Raw genomic sequence first — 14,395 nt, 5'->3', positions numbered from 1 at the left:
TCTCTTTGCTAGTATTCTATTTAAGATTTTTGCATCTATGTTCATTAAGGAGATTGGTCTATAGTTTTCTTTCTCTGTTTTTGATCTCCCTGGCTTTGGAATCAGTACCATATTTGTGTCATAAAATGAATTTGGTAGGACTCCTTTTTTGCTAATCATATCAAATAATTTGTATAGTATTGGGATTAGTTGCTCTTTGAATGTCTGATATGTAAAGTTTAAATTCTTTTGAGAATAATTTCAGGATAAGGATCTTGCCATCTCCCCAGAATCCAGACGAAGAACATGTTTGGTGAAGACACCATGAAGATGTCTGAAAAGCCTTCACTGTACCATGAAGACCAAATTTGAACTTTGGGGTGCAGTTGATTGAACTATGGGGAGTGGAAATTGAGTTGTATATATTGTTTTAATTGTACACTGTTATACCAATAGGGGACTGCCCCCAAATTGTTTTTTTGTCAATGCAGCTAGTTTTATCCATTTGTTTATCCATTCCTTTTATCCCCCAAATTCTTAAATTTTAGAAGTTGTCTATTTTTACAGGTCCAGTGAAGAAAAAGGGCTAACCTTTTTTTTTTGCTGGACCTCAGGGGGAATTGTAAAAGTGAAATTTGGGAAATACCATCTAAAAGTATATGTATATATTTATTATGGACACCTGGGGACCTTAAAACTACACTTCCCGTGGTCCAACAGGGTTCTGGTTTGGTTCTTTGGGCGTGAGGATGCCTGCGTCACCACGCAGAGGACTGTTTAAATGGTAGGAGTATCCAAAAAGAAGCCCTCTTGGCTAGCAGACTCAGGAAGAGATGGGAGGTAACAATAATGGCCGGGCAACAGTTTTGAATTCTTACAAGCTCGTGGTCTAATGACTTTATCTAACAGCATGGCTTTAATTAAAATACTAATTTATATTATTATAGCAGTCTTTATTATTTTTAATCTTAATAGATAGAATTCACTTGTTAATCCATCAGGCCCTGGCGATTTTTTCTTATGGAGTCCTTTGATGACTTGTTCAATTTCTTTTTCTGATATGGGATTATTTAGATATTCTATTTCTTCTTTAATCTAGGCAATTTATATTTTTGTAAATATTCATGCATATCTCCTAAATTGTTATATTTGTTGCCATATAATTGGGTGAAATATTTTTTAATGATTGCCTTAATTTCCCCTTCATTAGAGGTGAGGTCTCCCTTTTCATCTCTGATACTATCAATTTGCTTTTCTTCTTTCCTTTTTTTATTAGATTGACCAGTACTTTGTCTATTTTATCTGTTTTTTCAAAGTACCAGCTTCTAGCCTTATTTATTAATTCAATAGTTCTTTTACTTTCGATTTTATTAATTTCTCCCTTGGTTTTTAGTATTTCTAATTTAGTTTTCATCTGGGGATTTTTAATTTGCTCACTTTCTAATTTTTTGAGTTGCATGCCCAATTCATTAATCTCTGCCCTACTTAATTTGTTAATATATGCATTGAAGGAAATAAATTTCCCCTGAGTACTGCTTTGGCTGCATCCCACAGAGTTTGGTAGGATGTCTCATCATTGTCATTCTCTTCAACGAAATTGTTGATGGTTTCTATGATTTCTTCTTTGACTAGCTGGTTTTGGGGAATCATATTATTTAATTTCCTATTAGTTTTTGATTTTCCTGTCCAGGTGCCCTTATTAATTATTATTTTTATTGCATTATGATCTGAGAAGGTTACATTTATTATTTCTGTTCTTTGGCATTTGTTTGCAATGTTTCTATGCCCTATTTCATGGTCAATCTTTGTGAATGTACCATGTGCAACTGAAAAGAATGTGTATTCCTTTTTGTCCCTATTTATTTTTCTCCACATATCAATTAAATCTAAATTTTCTAGGACTTCATTCACCTCTCTTACCTCTTTCTTATTTATTTTTTTGGTTTCATTTATCTAGATCTGACAGAGGAATATTTAGATCTCCCACTATTATGGTTTTTTTCTATTTCCTTCTTGAGCTCTGCCAGCTTCTCCTTTATGAATTTTGATGCTATGCTACTTGGTGCATACATATTGAGCAGTGTTATTTCCTCATTGTTTATACTGACTTTAATCAGGATGTAATGACCTTCCCTGCCTTTTTTTATCATATCTATTTTTACTTTGGCTTTGTCAGAAATCATAATAGCCACTCCTGCCTTCTTTTTCTCATTTGACGCCCAAAAGATTTTGCTCAAACCCTGAACCTTAAACTTGTGTATGTCCACCCGCCTCATATGTGTTTCTTGTAGACAACATATGGTGGGATTTTGGTTTCTAATCCACTCTGCTATTTGCTTCCATTTTATGAGCGAGTTCATCCCATTCACATTCAGAGTTATAATCATCAGTTGTGCATTTGCTGACATTTTCAAATCCTCCCCCATTCCTACCCCTTCTCCTTAAACTATTTCCTTTTAAGCCAGTGGTTTGCTTTAAGCCAGTATCCCTTATCCCCTCCCTTGATTAACTTCCCTTTCTACACCCAACCTTATTAGTCCCCTCTCTTTTTATTTTTAAAGGCCTAATATGTTCCCTCCCTCCTCTTCTACCCTCCCTGTTTTGACCTCCCCACTCCCCTGCTCCCCTTGGTTTATCCCCTCTGACTTTCTCAGTAGGGTTAGATAGAGTTTTATATCCCAATGGATAATACAGCTACTCTTCCCTGTCTGGGTTGATTACACTGAGAGTAAGGTTTAAATATTACCTCTTAATGCTCTCTTCCTCTCCTTCTTATAATAGTATTTGTCCCCTCCCCTTCCCATGTCCTCTTTGTGTGTAATAGAATATCCTGTTTTTCTAATTCTCTCATGTTTCTCTCGGTGTCCCCTGCTATTCACCCCCCTCTTTACCACCCCCTGTATCATCTTAGACCATTTAGTATTCCACCCTCTCCCTATGAATTATTCTTCTGATTACTATAATAGTGAATACTATGTTAGTGAATAGAGTTCACTACAGAGAATTATACATAGCATTTCTCCACATAGGAATACAGATAATTAGATCTTACTGAGGCCCTTAAAAAGGCAAATTTAAAAATTATGAGTTTTCTTTCTTTCCCCTCTGTTTCATATCATGAGCATTTCTATGCAATACTAACAAAGTTCAATAGCAAGAGATAGAGAAATTTCCTTTAAATAAATGTAGATACTATATATCATCTTGAGAGTCTATCTGCCAAGAAAAACCCAGCAACCATATGTGCTTAATTATGAAACCTTTTTCATATGAATAAATTTAGATCTAAACATTTGGGAAAAAACATTAATTGTACATGGATAGGCTGAGCCAATATTATAAAACTGATCATTCTATCTAAGTTAATTTACCTATTCAGTGCCATATCAATCAAACTACTCCAAAATTATTTCATAGAACTAGAAAAAAAAATTGCTCTGGAAAAACAAGAGATCAAGAATAACAAGAGGATAAATGGGGGTAAGGAGATGAAGAAAAGTGACCTAGCTGTAACAGACATTACAAAGTACTGTAAAGTGGTAAAATGACCTGGTATATGCTAAGAAATAGAATAGTCCATCAATGTAATAAATTAGGTATTCAACACATAGTAAAACAAGACATAGAGGATATCATGAAATGAAAATTAGATAACTGTTTACATTAAATTAAAAACAGTTTTTGTACATACAAATGCAATGCAACAAAGTAGGGAGGAAACTGGGGGAAACTTTTATAGCAAAAGCCTTTGACTAAGACATAATTGCTCAAATATATAGAAAACTGAGTCAAATTTGTAAGAATACAAATTATTCCCTAATTGACAAAAGTTTATGAAGGATAACAGTATCAGGATATGAATAGCCAGTTCTCAGATGAAAAAATTAAAACTATTTCCATATGAAAAAATGCCACAAATCATTATTGATAAGAGAAATACAAATTAAAATAACTCTGATATACAACCTCACATAAGTTTGAAATACGAGCAAAAAAAGGAATTTGATAAATGCTGGAAGAGTTGTGGGAAAATTGAACACTAATATCCTATTGATGTAGTTGTGAACTGAAACAGCCATTGTGGGGAATAATTTGTAACCACAACCAAAAGGTCAAAAATTTTGCATATCCTTTCACTCAGTAATACTATTACTAGATTTATATTCCAAAGAGATCAAGGAATGGGCAGGGGTTGGGGGGAGATCTACTTCTCTAAAAATATAGTAACTTCTTTTGTGGTGACAAGGATTTGGAATCTGAAAGGATGCCTATTAGCTGAGGAATGGCTGAACGAATTGAGGTATAAGATTTTAATGGGAATGTGTTGTACCATAAGAAAGAATACACATTATGATCCTGAAATAAAATTAAAAAACCTGGAAAGACTTATATGAAGTGATGCAAAGTGACATGAACAGAACCAGGAGAATGTTCTACTACACAGTAAAATCAATATTATATGATGACTGTGAATAACTTAACTTTATCAACAATGCAAATTGTTATCTAATTGGTAGAAAAGAAAGGGAAGGAGGCAGAAGTTAAATGAAAAAGATCAGAAAACAAGTATAAAAATTGTTTCTACACATACTAAAAAAAAAGGGAAAGAAAAAAAAGACACTGACAAACTGGAGAACATTGAAAGGAATACCAGGACAACTAAAGGTCTCAAAATCATGCGATATATAAATCAATATTGTTATAATTCAAAAGGTTACCCTTTGGGAGCATGATTATAATTGTTCTTTTTAATAACATGACAGAATTAAGAGGAAAAGAAGAAAATAGTAGAAAAATAGACAAACAAAAAATCATGAAAGAAAATGTAAAAAGTGAATTTGGTCATAAAGTCACGAAAAACTTCCTAAAAAGTAGAGTTATCAGAATTGCCTATTTTCAGAAGTACAGAGATCCCTCACCTACTGTAAGCGTTACATTCCAGAGACCCCTGGGAGAAGTAAAAATCTTTGAAGCAGTGATGTTCATTGCCAGAAGCCTTAGAAGACCCATATCATTTGGATGGCATAGGGTTTGAAATAAATCCAAACTTTGATGAAATCTTCAGAAAAACACAACACTGCAGTGCAACACTATCAGATGTCTATGAGAAGCGGACAAGGAGAGATGCTGAAGATATGGGCACAATGTAGGCGAACAGACCAATGCCACAGTTACTGAGCCAATCAGTGCCCAGGATACAGAACGCAGGACTGTGGTTGGTCACCTCTCATCCCATCAGCCAATAGTGTGCTGTGTATAATCTCATTTTGACAATCTTGCACAAGTGGTAGTGGCATACTTCATTTCCATTGTGTATAGTAAGGTATTCAAATGCAAAGCCCCTCAATATAGTGAAAACTCCACAAAACAGAATTATATATATATATATATATGTATATATATATATATATATAATATTTGTATTTTTTTAAATGCAATACACAGAAACCATGATTAGTGAACCATGATACAGGGAGGGACAATTATAGTGGGTTCTCCTTAACTTGAAGTTTTCAACCATAGTCTAAAAGATTACTTCTTGGTTAGGTTGTAGATGGGGTTATTATTTCAGGCTATGTTGGATAAAACCACTTGCAATATTTCTTCCAAAAGTAAAATTTTGTAATGCTCTGTTTCACGAAAAATATAGCCATACATTTCAAAGAGTATATGAAGAAAAGGTAATATGTATTCAGTCTGGAAAGAAATTAGAACCCAAATGTGAAGGGCTTTAAAAGTCAAATGAATTTGATTTTGGTCCTAGTGGAAAATAGGAAAGGATTCTCAAGTGTAGTATACAGAATTTGGGTGATATAGTTTTTTCTAGCTTTGGCTGAGTTCCAAAAGCTGTTAGAGGTTTGGAATCTTGAGGAAAGGCAGTTGGCTGGATCTTCCGTGGAGGGAGGTTGTGAATCAGCCGAGCTACTTTGATTACCTAGCTTTAATATTGAAATTTAGCCTAGCTTTGATATATTTACTTAAGAAATTATTATTTTAGATAAACCCTTTATATCTTCCTTTCCTAATACCATCCCTGCCTTCCCTCCCTTAACTTATATGTCTGTGGAGTTAATAAGGAGAGTAATTATAGAGGAGTTAAATCTGTGAAGAGTTACTTAATTGATAGCATTAGTTATAGTTAGTCAGTCATCATTTATTCCCTTTAGATAGCAATAGCACTTTATAAAGCTGAGTTTAAAGGCAGGTCCTTACTCAGACTCCATCTTTACTTCCCTTCCCCCATCTGAGGTTCCTGAGACAACTGATAGGGCTTTCCTTTGATCCACCTTCCTAAAAAACATCCTTCAAACAAAATAAACCATTTTGTGTTTCATCAGCCCTATTAGTGTAATTTGTCTGTTAGTTATCAAGAGGGAAGAAGAGGGAAAGAGACAACATACTCTGGGCTTAGAGGGAAGCTGGGCATCCATCTTGAAGGAAGGTGTTACTTCAAAAAAGGTCCCTTCCTGTGAAATTAACTAAAGCCTGTTTGTTAATTTCAGTCTAGTCTATTTCCCTCAGCTTGTGTTTGAGTCTAAGTCCCAGTCTGTAAGCCTGCTGTGTTTGTCTGTTTAGTTTAATTTCTCTTCTCCCTAAAAGATCTCTGTTTCCCTTCTGTGTTATACTCCTGACTTCAGTCCTATTATACCCTGAATCTCCTTTAATCCCAGCCTACCTATAACCAAGATTACCCACTTAGCAAGTCTCCAACATCCTCCTTTCAACTTCCTTATACCCCACCTTTCCTCAAATTATCCCCATTACACAAGTAGTTGAGTAACATGGTTGGACCTGTGATTTCTAAATATTATTTCAGAAGTTATACGTTGAATGAGAAGGGAGGCACAAGAATTAAGATGACAGATTGTGAAATAGTTGAAAAGAGTTTAAAAGATAAGTTATCAGGCTCTGAATTTAGCTAGGAAACATGAAACTTGAAGTATTGGGCTTTGTTCTTAAATACCATGATCTTAGGAAGAAAAATTTTGTTTGAGAAATGTATTTGAATCTTGGAATAGCTGGGTGCTACAGAGGATATTGTACTAGGCCTGCAGTCAAGAAGAACTGAGTTCAAATCCAGCCTGATACTTACTAGTTGTGTGACCCTAGGCAAGTCACTCCACTCCCATTAGCTTCTGATCCTCATCTGCAAAATGGGGACAAAGCAGAGAAGGAAATAGCATGCCACTACAGTGTCTTTGCCAAAATAATGAGGTCACAATGTTGGAAATGAGTCAACAAAACAACATTTTGAATTTCAGTCTAAAATTGTCTTTTCTTTAACCATTCCCTAGCTAAAAATAAGAACTTTTTAATTCTTCAATTGATGAAGAATCTTTGCTGTGCTCCCAAGAAATATTTCTTCTACAGATACATAATTTATGACTGAAAGGTATCTTAATTTTAAATTTCAGATAAATTTTGAGATCCCAAAAGGTGAAATGATTTGCTAAAGGTAATATTGGTAGACAAACAGCTGAGCAAACTTAAACTGAAACCTCTAACATAAAATAATAGTTTTTTTTAAATATTACATCATACTGACTCAAAATTATGATGAATTTTACTTTGAAGTCATATGCATTATATTTATGGTAGCAAATGTTTAAGACTACATTTAAATAATTATCATGAGAGAAATTCTGAGAGAAAAATTTCTGAGAATGATCCATTCATTAGCAAGCCTTAGTAACTGCTAATAAATGGGATCAATGGTTTTTCAATGACAAAGACCCCAAGTAGAAGTTTACAAGGTCTTTTAAAATGATTAATATGACACTACAAAATCTCAAGTAACTTAGATTTCTGTTCTAATTGATTAGAGAGTAAAAACCTCTCACATCAGCTTGTTATAACAACATTTGAACTTCCTCTTCTCAACCTCCCATAATCACAAACAAGACATGGTTTAAAGAATTGGTAGTTGGAACAGCTTAGATGAAATCAGAATGATCTTTAGGTTAAATACATTCTCTAGAATGTAGGTAAAGGGAGACATTATAAGGGTAGAAGTCCAGATTAAAAGACAAGGTTGGAGGTGCAAGTTTTGAGAATAGAATTGCAATCCAAGTGATCTGAGATCACCTGAATAAGCTTCCAAGGATAAGTAACAGTAAGGAGGAATATTAAATGTAGCTTGATTAAGCCTTAACAAAATAGAATTTAAATTAACTTTCAATTTCACACAATCAGATTCTATCTTCAGCTTAATTCAATTTTAATGAGGTAAGGAATCATATATTATTCATCTCTGTTTTCCCCATAACAACACACAGAGACATTCATATAGTAGGTACTCAAGCGGAGTTGCCAATTACAATCACCTCACTTAAAATACTCAAATTTTTACTTCGGACAACTTTCAATTGAATTCCACCTAAATATTTAATGAGCATCCACCATTGGCACAGGAATGTATAAAGCCCTATATAAACAAAAAAATAGAATGGTTCCAGACCTTAAGAAGCTTACATTCTACTTAAAGGAATAAAACATATATAAATAAAACCTAATTTCAGTAGGAAAATATATTAATCAAGTAGTTAACAAAAATATCACATTTCCAGATAACATAAACTAGGAGGGATAGTTAAGAGATTGGATGAAAATGTAACTGCTTTTATTCAGTCACAATCAAGTTATTTTATCTCTTTGAGAATGGTTGTTCATTTTTGGAGTAGGAATGGAAGAGGCAGATTGACCTAGTTCATAGAATGTTGACCTGGAAGCTAGGAAGAGCTGGATTCAAGTTCTATATTCTGAAAATACTGTTTGGGTGACCCTGAGTTTGTCATTAACACATCTATGCTCTCTAGACCAGTGATGGGCAAACTATGGCCCGTGGGCCAGCTACAGCCCCCTGAAATGTTCTATCTGGCCCCATGACATTATTCCTAATCTGACAAATACAATGAGTAGGATGCAATACAATGAAACTTCAAAAGAGCTGCCTTAGAAACAGACTCATAGATGAGCATTTCCTTTCCTTAGGCCCTCTCTTTAAAAAGTTTGCCCATCACTGCTCTAGACTACTCTCTAAGGCTGTAGATTTCAGAGAAGGTAATGACTTGTATGGGTAGAATCAGTTTCCTTACCCCACAGCTTTCTATATACCTCCTTCAAATTTCAAGCTAGTCCCCCAAAAAACCCTAATAGTAGAAATAATAAGAAAAACATCAATAACAATATTAATAATTACCATGTTTGTATGGAATAATGAATAAATGAGGTAGAGTAGCCAAAAACGAAAATGAAAATCACCCTACCCCTTTAGATTCTTATTCTAATCAAAACCTAGTAAAATAATTTAATTTGCTTAGAGGGTCACAGTCATTTATGACATTGCACAATCCTCACATATTTTTGAAGTAGCAGATGTCTCAGACTCTTGAAATCTACATAGTAGCTCATCCTTTTCATAGATTTGGGGTTCCTTGCTCCACATTCATATTTGTATTTATAGATCACTGAGATTTGTTATATTTTAAATTCAATAAAAGCCAACTGGTTTATTTTTAATGGTTTGTTTGCAGCTGGAGAACACCCCCTGACATGTCTTAATTTAAAGTTTCTTCCTGTCTCCAGTTCTCAAGAAAAGGAAATGAATTCTTATTGCCTCCTCTATCTCATTTAAGTTTCTATAATCACATAGCCTTCACACCTTACTAGTCACATTTTATTTGGCAGTAGGTTTTGTTCCTTTATGTTTAAATTTAGCACTGAATATAAATGGTATTATTCAAACTCAATAAACCCTAATAATCTTTCCATGAATTTTACAGGTGATTTGCTACCTAATTGTTCCTTAAACTAATAGATACATTCCTATTTATAACTCTATATATTCAGTGCTGTTATTAGCATCCCTAGAGATAAATGTGCACATTGATGGGCACAATAATCTCCATAAAATCATGACAGAAAATGTGATCTTATTCACAGAAATATTTAATCGATGTTTCTTCCTGTCATAACTGAAGAAGTTTCCAAAATAATTAACAAATGAGACATTAACGTACTGCTTAGTAACACAATCCTATTTTAGTCAAAGAAGACCATCTGCATTTGATAGGAGAAATATTTGTCCTCGCCTCTTTCTTCCATACCCACCAAGTAAAAATGGGTTTTGTATTTTTATATGCTTAGAAAAATCCTATCCTCCACTAAGTGCCTCTTCTAATTTCTCACCATGGGCTGATGAGAACTACTTGGCTCTGAAAATCTTAGTCAATAGAGTTCAAACTATAAGATGACTCACAAAGCAGCAATTATTTCAAGTGTAGGTTTAGAAACAGATAGTATTGTTAGGAACTGAGAATCAAACAAGCTGAATTCAGGACTTTTCACCAGAAGATTATTCAACAAATGGTCCTTTCCATCCTTCAGTGGGGAAGTAATAAATATATATATACATATATATATATATATATGTGTGTGTGTGTGTGTGTGTGTGTGTGTGTGTGTGTGTGTGTGTGTGTGTATGAATAAAAACTCTAATACAACAACTCAAAAATCTATAAGGCTTATAAGATTTGTTCTTTAAATTGATGAAGGTAGTAAGATGTAGTATATATTATTGTATACATCAGTGATTCCCAAAGTAGGCGTTACTGCCCCCTGGTGGGTGCTGCAGCAATCCAGGAGAGAGGTGATGGCCACAGGTGCACTTATCTTTACTATTAATTGCTATTAAAATTTAAAAAAAATTAATTTCCAGGGGTCTAAGTAATATGTTTTTCTGGAAAGGGGATGGCAGGCCAAAAAAGTTTGGGAACCCCTGGCATACATTGTTTTGATTTTGTATTCGAAGCCAGTCTCTGTAATCTACCAGCACTGACAATTAATTTAAACTCTTTGGGATTGTATAAAATGAAAGCATTAAATTGATTGTGCTTTCTATGCAAATTTCTGTGAAGCCCAAGTTAGTTAATTTGTAAAGCTATTTTCAAATTTTAAACTTCTCTCTAAAAATCAATTATATCTCTGAAATCTCCTTAGTTTGATTCTAATATTCACCATGGTAAACACACTTCTGAGATAAGATGGTAAAAGATAGAATGAATGTATTTGTCCTCATGGCTACCTGATGTACAGAACTTCATTCTCTGTAAGCAGAGTTGTACCATGTATATGTATGCTTCTGCCCATGAAAAATTTGAAGTCACTTTTAAGACAGAGAATGGAAAGTTGGTGATCAGTAAAAAGCTATGAAAATAACTCAATAGATAAAAATGAAAAAAAATTCAAGGATATGATCCCATAGATATAAAATGAGGAAATACTGGGATCTGATATATAGTTGAGTCCACTCATGCCTTTGCCCTGGAAAAGGCAGAACCTAACTTGACAGATAAAGCTAAGAATTTGACAATCTCTACCCTTTCTAGTAACGTCCCTATGTCTGTAATATGAGCTACAAGAAATAACAATGACTCCTTTAAGATTGTTAATAATAGATCACAACCTAACCTCTTTGACTAAGATTATTCATTACAATTTTGGCATTATATAAGGAATTATGATCATAATTCTTTCCATTACTGCTAACCAAAAGAGAGTAAATGCTCCCTCTGGCAAAATGTGATATGATATGATATGATGGTAGAATGCTGCCCAAACATCCTTATTTCTCTTTTTAGTGACAAAAAGTCTGTAAACACGGTAATCCCCAAATTGAAAGGGAAGTTCACAGCCAAGGTCTTCTTTGTTTTTACACCAAATATATCTTTTCTGGATTTCACCTTATGTCTGGAGGAAGCTGTCAAATATGATGATATTAAGAAAGTGGTGAATCTCATATTAGAAGGTTTCTTTAAATAAAAAAAATCCTGTTATTTAAAAAGTGACATACAGTCTTCTGTTTTCATTATTAGTATTGATAGTTTCCTCAGCATTCATTTTATGAGTCTTACTTCTTCCTAATGAAAATAAGTATGGACAAAATACCTATGTAATAAACATCATCATCCAAATGGTCTTTGTTCCCTGATAAAAGGGTTTTATCATCACTCTAGCCATCCCATGTCTATTTCCCCATACTGGAAATTTCATATCCATCCATAAATAGTCTCTTCAATAAGAAACTTCTTTATCATGGAGAGAAAGCATATAGTTCTGTGATTCTTTTTGTTTGATTGTTTTACCATCAAAAATATCATATTTAGGTAATATTGTTATTCACAGTCAAAACGAACTCCTTGAAATATGAATTAAAGACTTTCTTTGTGACTCAGTTCAAATTCTACCTTATTCAGGAGGACTTTCCTAGATTCTTCATCCTATCCCCAGGTGCATTCATCTCTTAAATTTTCTTTCATCTAGGCCATGACTGTATGCATATAAGTATCACACATATGTACAAAAATAAGCATATATGTACACAAATACATTATATGTGTATATTCATGTAAGGCAAAAATAAATACAGACACACATAGGTACCTATATGTATCTATATATAAATAGCTATATATAGATACAGATATGTATTTCTACATGAACATTTACACATACAGATAATGTGTGAGTATAACTTTGTATTTTTACCTAGGTTTATATCCATGTGTATATACATACATATACAGACATGCTACATGCCTGAATTAGAGAAGGAATTAATATCAACTTCAGAGAGAGATATAGTTCCAGATTGTTTGGGGACTGACACAAGGAGAGAGCAAAAAATACTTTGGAAAATACATATGTATAGGGAAAGCTTGCTCCTCAATATTAGCAGATTGTCTCCCTAGAAACTTTGGAAAAACAATTTTTCCTTTGGTAAGATTAGGTTCTCTCTCTCTCTCTCTCTCTCTCTCTCTCTCTCTCTCTCTCTCTCTCTCTCTCTCTCTCTCTCTCTCCTCTCTCTCTCTCTCTCTCTCCCTCACACACACACACACACACTCACACACACACACAATTCTTATTTTATCTCATCTATTTCTTTCCCATCAGAAAAGTTTATTTAATAGTGTATTTCTCTAGTTTATTTGAAACCATATTAGTCCTCCAATTTCCATCTATCATTTGCTTAGATGAGTAGACCTACTTGCTATTTGCTGTTGATGATGTTCTCATAAGTAATCATTTCATGGGAAGATGTCAAGCCATGAGCCAAGCTCTCTGTTCTAAAGTGAAGATCTTCAACATTGTTTTATACCTCACAAACCTTTGTTTGGTGCTTCTTTTTAATTTATGCAAAAGACTAAAATAATCTATATAAAATAATCAAAAGCTAATCATGTTATTCTGTTGCCCCAAAGTTTAAAAATTATGTACAAATTTGAGGAAAAAATAGAAATTTATTTGTTAAACTTTTAAAAACTCTTTAGATTCTAGATACAATCAGCAATATTCTGGAACAGAACCATAAAATTGGGACTTGTTATATTATTTTGTTGATTTTTAAAACTTAAAAAAAGTGAATAACAACATATGAGCAATGCACATTAAATTTTAAAAATATCCTGAATACATTTTCTTTTCTTTTGGAGAGCTACTTGTTAAACATTTGCTAGCGTACCATGTCCTAAAAACTACATTTTCAGGCAATTATTCATTACTTTTCCTCATTTGATGTAGCTTCCAAGAAACAACTTCCCAAATTTAAGATTTCACTTCTGGTCTTTCTACCTTTTCAAAAGTTATTCTTCATACATGTAATGTTCATTTTTCTTTTTCCAAAAATTGGAAATAGCAGCTCCCTAAACTCAAATTCAAGTGTCATTTTTTAATCTTTATTTTATTTTAATAACAAAATTTCACATTTTCCAAAGTTAATGATGCATATTGTCTCTCTACAAGCAATTTGATCTGGGTTATACATATATTATCACACAAAACTTATTTCAATATTATTCATTTTTTGTAATAATCTTATAAATCCCCAACCCCAAATCATACACCCAAATAAACAAGTGATAAAACACATGGTTTTCATCTGCATTTTTACTCCAAGAGTTTACTCCAAGATTCTTTTTCATAAATCCCTCAGAATTGTCCTGGATCATTGCATTGCTTATAGTAGCAAAGTTTATCACATTTGATTATTCCACAACACTTTAGTTACTGTGTATAATGCTCTCTTGATTCTTCTTATTTCACTCTGCTCACTGCATGTAGGTCTTTCCTGTTCTTTCTGAAATCATCCTGTTCATTATTCTTACAGGACAATAATATTCCATCACCATCACCACATTTTGTTCAGCCATTTCCCAATTAAGGGACATCCCATTAGTTGCCAATTATTTACCATCACAAAAAAAATGCAATTATAAATATTTTAGTACAAAGAGGTCCTTTCCCATTTTTAAAAGTATCTTTGGGATAAGGACTTAGTGGTTGTATTGCAAGATCAAGTATGTGTTCTTTTGAAGCCCTTTGGGCATAATTCCAAATTGCCTTCCAGAATGTTTGGATC

This window comes from Gracilinanus agilis, chromosome 2 (genome assembly GCF_016433145.1).
Source record: "Gracilinanus agilis isolate LMUSP501 chromosome 2, AgileGrace, whole genome shotgun sequence".
Taxonomy (NCBI): Eukaryota; Metazoa; Chordata; class Mammalia; order Didelphimorphia; family Didelphidae; genus Gracilinanus; species Gracilinanus agilis.
This window is presented reverse-complemented; position numbering follows the sequence as displayed.